General features: G+C 41.1%; 1 long non-coding RNA gene and 2 pseudogenes across 2 annotated transcripts in view; 1 reads left to right on the forward strand and 2 right to left on the reverse strand.

Moving 5' to 3' along the window:
- Positions 1-7500, reverse strand: part of LOC137990924 (lamin-B3-like) — a 16825-nt pseudogene that overhangs the window by 8834 nt on the left and 491 nt on the right.
- On the reverse strand, positions 2170-3806 carry LOC137987807 (uncharacterized; annotated as a pseudogene).
- Positions 7263-7500, forward strand: part of LOC137990925 (uncharacterized) — a 7215-nt gene continuing 6977 nt past the window's right edge. For both annotated transcript variants that reach the window (XR_011121579.1, XR_011121578.1), the window contains exon 1: positions 7263-7446. This is a non-coding gene — a long non-coding RNA (uncharacterized lncRNA). The remainder of the gene's footprint in view (positions 7447-7500) is intronic.

Below are 7500 nucleotides of genomic sequence, written 5' to 3' on the forward strand. Positions count from 1 at the left end.
AGCGACTTCTCAGCTTCCCAGGTTGTCACTCGTGCATAAATATGGGTAAGGTTGGAAATTAATTTCTACTTGTAGCTTACCTCACATCTCGCCGATAGACGCACACTTCTCCTGTATCAGTCACGCTCAAACTCCGGCGATGGTCACACAGATAAATTTACTTCTCTTTGACCGAGTTTCAAGGTCCAGCGATGGATACGCGCTGGACCTTGAAACTTGGTGAATGTAAAGTGGTGACAGTTGTCATGACGACTGAAGCTTTGTAATTTACCTGGTCTTTAAATGTCGGAAAATGTTCTCATGGGAACGTTTTTCCTCAACAAGGTAAGAAAGGGTTAATTTTGCTCGATGTTCTAAAATTCTAACGGTAACAAAAGTAAACTGCAAGTGAGGCCATTTGAAGCTATTTGAGGAAAGTAGAAAATAAAGCATGTTTACATGATGTTTAATTTATCACACCTTCCTTCTTCGCCTTCTATCATCCTTCTGTAATCTTTAATATCCGAGTCCAGCATTTGATTCACTTCCCTCAGATTTTCATCGTATTCATGGTTTTCTACAATCCACTATTTCCCTTCTTTGATAAGTTCTTCTTTCTGAGTGATTATTTTCTCAAACCTCCTGTTGTCGGCCTCCCGAAGTGTTTCTGAGTGTTCAATTTTCAGTAACAAGCTTGCATTCTGAGAGAATTAATGACAAATTTACACATTTTTATATCTAATAAACAAAGAGAGACATGTCCGAAGGAATTTATTTTCTCACTACAGCAAACAAAGTGTAAAAGATCTATTCCATTTTACCTCAGACTCCCACTGGCCTATCTGTAACTTGAGATTTTCGATATCAATGGCCAACTTTCTGTTTTCTTCTCGGACACTTGACAACTCTTCCCAATCTTTTGAATGCATCTGCTGCAGCGCTTCACACTGAAAATTAACAGAAAAGTGCAAGACCTGCTAGTTTATGTTCAAACACCTAGTCCAAAGATCGAGGGTGAGTGATACGGGCAACATCTTCTTTTTATTAACTTGCTGTGCATCATTGCTTCATTACAAGTTAAAGAGCACAACCTTTGATGCGAGTTGCAAAATGAAACTGCGCAAATTAGACGAGGGTTTAATTCTTAGCAGCATGTTGCGGGAACTTGCAACAAGAATGTTAAAACGAGCAAAAAGCTTTACAACTCGCAATGAAACAATGTTTGCGTTATCAGTTGCAATGACAATTTTCACCGTGTTACACCGGCTTTAGGCCCATGGAGAGTAAAACGAACTCCGGCCGTAGAGTTACCTAGATCTTGTTTTGTGTGCTTGGCTTGGAATTTTTTTACCCCTAAGAGGTACCAATTCTAACACAAAAAATTATGTTCTGTCATATTTTTTCTGCTCAGTATCCTAAAAGGTACCGCGAAAGCCGCCGCTGAAGACCTTTTGAAGCGGGACTCCGTAAAGGTACCAAAACCACTTTTTTAACTCCTAAAAAGGTACAACGAACAACCCCGTCCTTTTTATATGGGAGTCCTTCCCCGGAGCTTACACATTCTGGTTAAAGACCTTCAAAAGTGGAAACTAAATTATATTTCTATATTACCTTGGACTGCCACTGGCTCAGATCTATTCTGAGATTTTCGACATTTATGGACCAAGTTCTTTTCTCTTCTTGAACAGTTGTCAATTCTGCCACAGCTGTTAAATACTTCTGCCGCAACTCATAATACTAAAAAAACAATATTGATACAGGAACCATCTCTATAGATTTATTACCAGCTGAAGTTCCAATAGCCTGTTCCAGGCTCTCGGTCGATGGGGACGATCGAAAAAGCGGGCAGTCGACGAGCGGGATCCGGGACAGAAAAGGAGATGACATCCCTTTGTCACCCACCCGTGTTTTCGATAGTCCCCACTGACCGAGAGCCTGAAACAGGCTAATGTTTTGAGCCTAACTACTTAATAATAATAATAATAATAATAATAATAATAATAATAATAATAATAATAATAATAATAATAACTACTTTTATAGCTCTTATCCAATTCTGTTCTAAGCGGTTTACAAAGATAGGAAAAGAATTCATACATGTTAAAAACAATTTTCGAAAAGCTGAGTCTTAAGTTTATGTTAAAAAAGATTTAAATTGTCACAAGAACGGATGTCATCAGGTAGTTTGTTCTACAGTTCAGTGGCCGAAACAGCAAAAGCTCCAGAGCCATACGGCTTGAGATTAAAGTTAGCAGGACTCAAGTGTAATGCTGAAGATGACCGAAGCGTTCTTGAAGTTGAATAACGGCGTAGCAGGTCTTGAATATAGATAGGAGACTGCTGGTGAAGAGCTTCGTGGGTGATCAGAATTGTTTTGAATTTAATTTGCTCGGAAACTGGAACCCAGTGCAAGTGGAATAAAATAGGGCTGGTTTGGTCGTACTTGCGAGAGCTTGTAATCAGTCGAGCCGCGGCATTCTGTACTGAGTTGAAGCTTTTTAATAACATATTTCGGGACATCTTATAGAAGAGAGTTACAGTGATCCAACTTGGAGGTTACAAAGGCGTGGACTAGAGTCTCAGTGGTTTTAGTGGATAGCAATTTTCTTATACAGGAAATGTTTCGAAGATGATAGAAGGCAGATTTACAAACAGAATTGACATAAGGGAGCATAGACATAGTACTATCAAAAACGACACCGATATTTCTGGAACATGGAGACGGCTGGATTGTATCAGAATAAAAATGAAGTGGAGCTAAAGACTCTTGAGTAGTATGCTTTGACTAGAGGTGAAGAAGTTCAGTTTTGTCTTTGTTTAGTTTCAGCTTGTTTAAAGACATCCACTTATCAAGATCGGATAAGCACTCCTCAATTTTAGCGATACTGCTGGTTAATTCCAGATCGTCATTAGCAGAAAAAGAAATGTTCGATTGAAAGTCGTCACCGTAGAAATGAAATTGCATGTCGTGGAAACGTAGAATGCCGGCAAATGGAGCAGTGTAAAGTAGGTAGAGGATGGGCCTAATCACGGAGCCTTGAGGTATTCCACATTTGAGCTCACCAGACTGTGACTTCCTCCTGTCGATTAAGACAACTTGCGTGCGGTTAGTAGAGATCAAGTACCGGGAGCATGACACTGTCGCGATTATCAATAGCAAGCAAAATGTCGTTTTGAACACGCACAAGGGCGGTTTCGAAACTGTGAAATGGTTTGTAGGCTGATTGCTGCGGCTCTGTGAGTTTGTTAGAATCAAGATGAACAGTGAAGACGCGCTGCCACAACCTTCTCAATAACTTTTGAGATATACTTGAGGTTCGAGATAGGCCTAAAATTACTAAGAATTTCGTGATCCAGATCAGGTTTCTTGAGCAGAGATGTTAAAACGGCGCTTTTAAGAGACTAAGGCAAAAAACCAGATTCCAGCTTCAAGTTTGCAATCCTACAAATTGATGGTAAGAGCAGGTCAAGTGTTCTTTCAGTAAAGTGGCAGGCAGAGGATCCAGACAGCATGATTTCTGCACGACAGAAAAAGCAATTTTCGATAGTTTGGAATTCGAGGTAGGTGAGAAGTTGCTAAGTTCACAATTAATGGTGGAAATGTCCAAGGAGAAAAATAATTTGGGAATTTTTGGAGCAGTAGGTATGTTTCTGATACGGGATATTTTATCCTCGAAAAGGGTGACAAATGTATTAGCAAGATCTTCAGCCGGGGAGCTGGTTGGGAAACGTTTCTCTGCTTCCTTGTGAAGGAGACGGTCAATTGAAGGAAACAGGGCTTCATTGTCCTTGCCAGCCTCCGAAATAAGATTAGAGAAGTAGTCCATTTTTGGCTTTAAAATGGTGTTCTGAATGATAGTGCGTTGATTTGCATAAGGTCGATAGTCTGATTCAAGTTTGAGCTTCGCCAGCGCCTCTCAATCTTGCGGCAGGTTGATTTCTGTTTTCTGATTTCCTCGCTGTAGCAAGGAGCATTAGGTCGCAAAGTGATGATCCTTGTGCGCTGAGGTGCATGTTTATCTAAGATTGAAGATAGAACCAAGTCATACTGGTCGCAGAGCTCCGTAATGTCCTGAGACGGTGAGTTGTATAAGGCAGAGGAACGAAGGTCACACCGTAGGTTGTCTGGATCAATGGAGTGCAGTTTACGTGATGTGAGTGAGGGTGAGCTTAGCTTTAGGTGGTCTCTTGATAGCCAAGGTGCAATGAACAAGGATAATGTTTGAATAATGTTTATTTCGCGATTTTATTTGGGTTTTCAACCGGACTGCGAAACAAAAAAGCTCGTGTAACCATCATTAATGTCTTTATGACAGGATGGAGCATAAGAGAGTTCAATTTGTGTCAAATGTATTTACCACTGCCATGCTATAGGTGAGGAGACTGAAAATAAATAGCCAAATATTGCAAATAGAACATAAACTATTAAGAATCCCAACTGGTGGATAGCCTCCCATGAAGACGCTCTTAGGGATCCTCACTCTTTCCTTCCCCACGTGGAGAAATAACTCGTGACGAACCCTGGATGTGTCTGCGTGGGAGGCTAAGACTAGTCACGGGAGGCCGACCAAGTGGCTTTTCGTTTGACCCGGTCGAGGAGTTGTACTCGGGACTACCGAGAACAAAACCAGATAGCGGTAGGGTGAAGGATTTGAGACCTCCAGAAACTCCACCGCCCTGTGCCACTCGGACATGCCGCCTCCCACAATGTAGGACTCTCTTCCGAAGAAATCCCCGTAAAGTTATTCGTAGACATTCTATCCACTTCTACCGCGGATGACATTATCTCGGACGTTTCGTGGATTTTTGCGTGTAAAGCTGCTTAGGTTGTCCACGTGATTAAAATAACCAAACGATTTATAAGTATCCAAAGGGGTTGATTATTTATAGTCCCTGTTTGGATTTCGGAAACCAGTGGTAATTTCAAAATAACTTGAGAGGGATAAGGCCTTTTTAGGAAATAAACTCTCTTATTCTTAATCCTCTGTTGGTTTCTCGGTGTTTGGAACCGCAGAACCATAACCCTAAACCCTTAATCTTTCACGAATAAGGTGCAGAGATGAGTGTCCTTATTAGAGGAGAGGCTTACGAAATCCTGTTTCTTGGGATCACATTAAAAAGTGAATTTTTGTCCGTAAAATAGAGGTGTCCGTAGGGAGAGGTTGCACAGTCTTACATTTGTGCTGTGGATTCTAAAGAAGCTGTGTAAATCTCACTACCTCTGAATTGTGACTTGTCTCAAGTTCGTTCCTCAGTTCTTGCAGCTGCCGCGCCAACATTTCTTTATAACGTGTTTTCATTTCCGATTCAACTTCAACACGCTTTGCCACTGCGATTTGTAACTGGCGGCGGATCTCAACTATATCCTAAAGAGGAAAGATCACAATACATGACATACTGGTGGATATGGGAGGCACGATGGTTAGTTAGAAGTTCTTTCGCTTTCTTTCGCGTGCTTCTCCCCTATTTTTTAGCTCGCCGTTTTTCGCGCTGCTGCCCAACTAACTGGAAGAGGCTAATGGTTAGTGCCCTGCACTTCCGGATCGAGCGCTCCAGATTTGCGCCCTGTTCTGGGGTCATTGGGTTGTGTTCTTGGGCGAGATACTTTATTCTCACAGTGCCTCTCTCCACCCAGGTGTACAAATGAGTACCGAAAACGTTAGAACTCGAGATAACCTTGAGATGGATTAGTATCCCAAGTGGCAAGAGACAATAAGCACTCGATGGATTGAATGGCCCTAAGGGAAGCAGTGAGTTTTCCACGAGACCCTCAATGTTAATTACACGCAGCGTCCAGGAGGGGAGTAGAAATACTCCTAGTCTCTTAACGCCAAAATTTAATCTTAAGTACAGGATAAATGGATCTAAACGATTTTTTTTAAAAATCTGGACAGGTTCTGATGTGAGAAAATTGAAATATGTTTTCTGGCAGCTTAAACAGGTCAAAAGCGTCATTTCAAAACCACATGTTTTTTGTGGATAGTTAAAACCCATTACCTTTTCATGTGTTTTCGTCTTAGAAACCAGTTCTGCTCTCATTTCCAGTAGTTCTTGGCACTCTTTCTTTCGCTCCAGTATTTTAACTTCTAAGTTCTTAATTTCCTGATTTCGTGCTACTAGCTGTCCTTCTTTTTCAGAAAGTTTCCACTGAGCCAGTTTCAAGGCATCTTCAGTCACCTCGTGCGCTTTGATCTCTTTATTAAGCCTTTGAAGTGACAAGAAAGTTTAGGAGCCACCTCTTAGCAAGTCTTAATTGTCAATACAATTATAAAAACAATCCCTTAAGTCTTGTACAGTGCTGCTATCGAATAGGTTCGATGTGATGGAGTAAGTAGGCACATTAAACTCGCATAATATGGCAAGTCATTCCAATCAAATACAAGTTCTGCTAAATTATGCTTCTGTCATTAGGTCATAGAATACGGGGTCTCGTCTGTTTGTTCAAGACACCATTAGCGTCGAAGGCTAAAATATTTATATCAGAAATGAAGTAATAAATTCTATGGTAAGTTTAATGGATACCTGAATTTATTTATTGCTTCAAAAACAAGCTTTCCCTTCTGTCCCGAATTGAAGATTTCGATATTCAAAATGATCCATCACTTGAATGTGTCTAGTGGGGACATGTTTTCATAAGCATAAATATAAGCGAAAGACTTAAAATACATACTTAATTGACCGCTCCCCATAGGGGCTTTGCAGGGCCAATGAAACACAGAACACAACAACAACTGTTAAGAATCACAACTGGCCGGAGGCAAATCAGTTGGCTATTTACAAGTGCAGGTGGGAAGTTGAACCAGGGACTACCAGGAACAAATTCAACGAGTGATTAGAACGGGTCTTAAACCCGGGATCTCCGGATCTCAAGGCAAGAGCCTTAACCACTGGGCCACACTGCCTCCAGACTTCAGCCAATCAGCAAGCACTTTAATTTATGCTTATGCCAACCATGTCTTCACTGGACATAACACCGACAAGAACGCAAGCTTATGCTTGCGTCGCAAGTGAGGCTTTTACCACTATGTACCTAACAGTTTGATCTCGTATCTGATTGGTAGTTATCCAATTAACATGTCAAAGCCATTCCAAAGAGTTCGCGGTTTTAAGGTACGCGTGAGAGGAAGTCAATTCCTTGCGGTTTGATCCTACATTTGATTGGCAGCTAGACAGTTGGACACGCCTAACATGGTAATGGCGACAGGAAGTCAAGAGAAGCTAAACCCTTTCCTGTGCAGTAGTGCACCTTTTTGAAAACACTTTGTAGTATAGTTAAGATAAATTCTTGGGGCATATAGCCGATTGCCACAAACTAGCAAAAAGCACTTATCGTAGAATATTTGTCCAGCTTGGAGCGAGGAAGAAATTCTTATCATTACATACAACAAACGCTACTTGTCAAGAGAACGGCTGTGTTATTCATTAGGATGACACCCGGTCTGTTACTCTAAAACGCAAGAAAAGTGTGTAAGAAACGTAACATTACTTACTTCTGTTCGTATTCATCAGCCAGTGCCTTGT

Source organism: Montipora foliosa, chromosome 2 (assembly GCF_036669935.1).
Source record: "Montipora foliosa isolate CH-2021 chromosome 2, ASM3666993v2, whole genome shotgun sequence".
Classification (NCBI taxonomy): Eukaryota; Metazoa; Cnidaria; class Anthozoa; order Scleractinia; family Acroporidae; genus Montipora; species Montipora foliosa.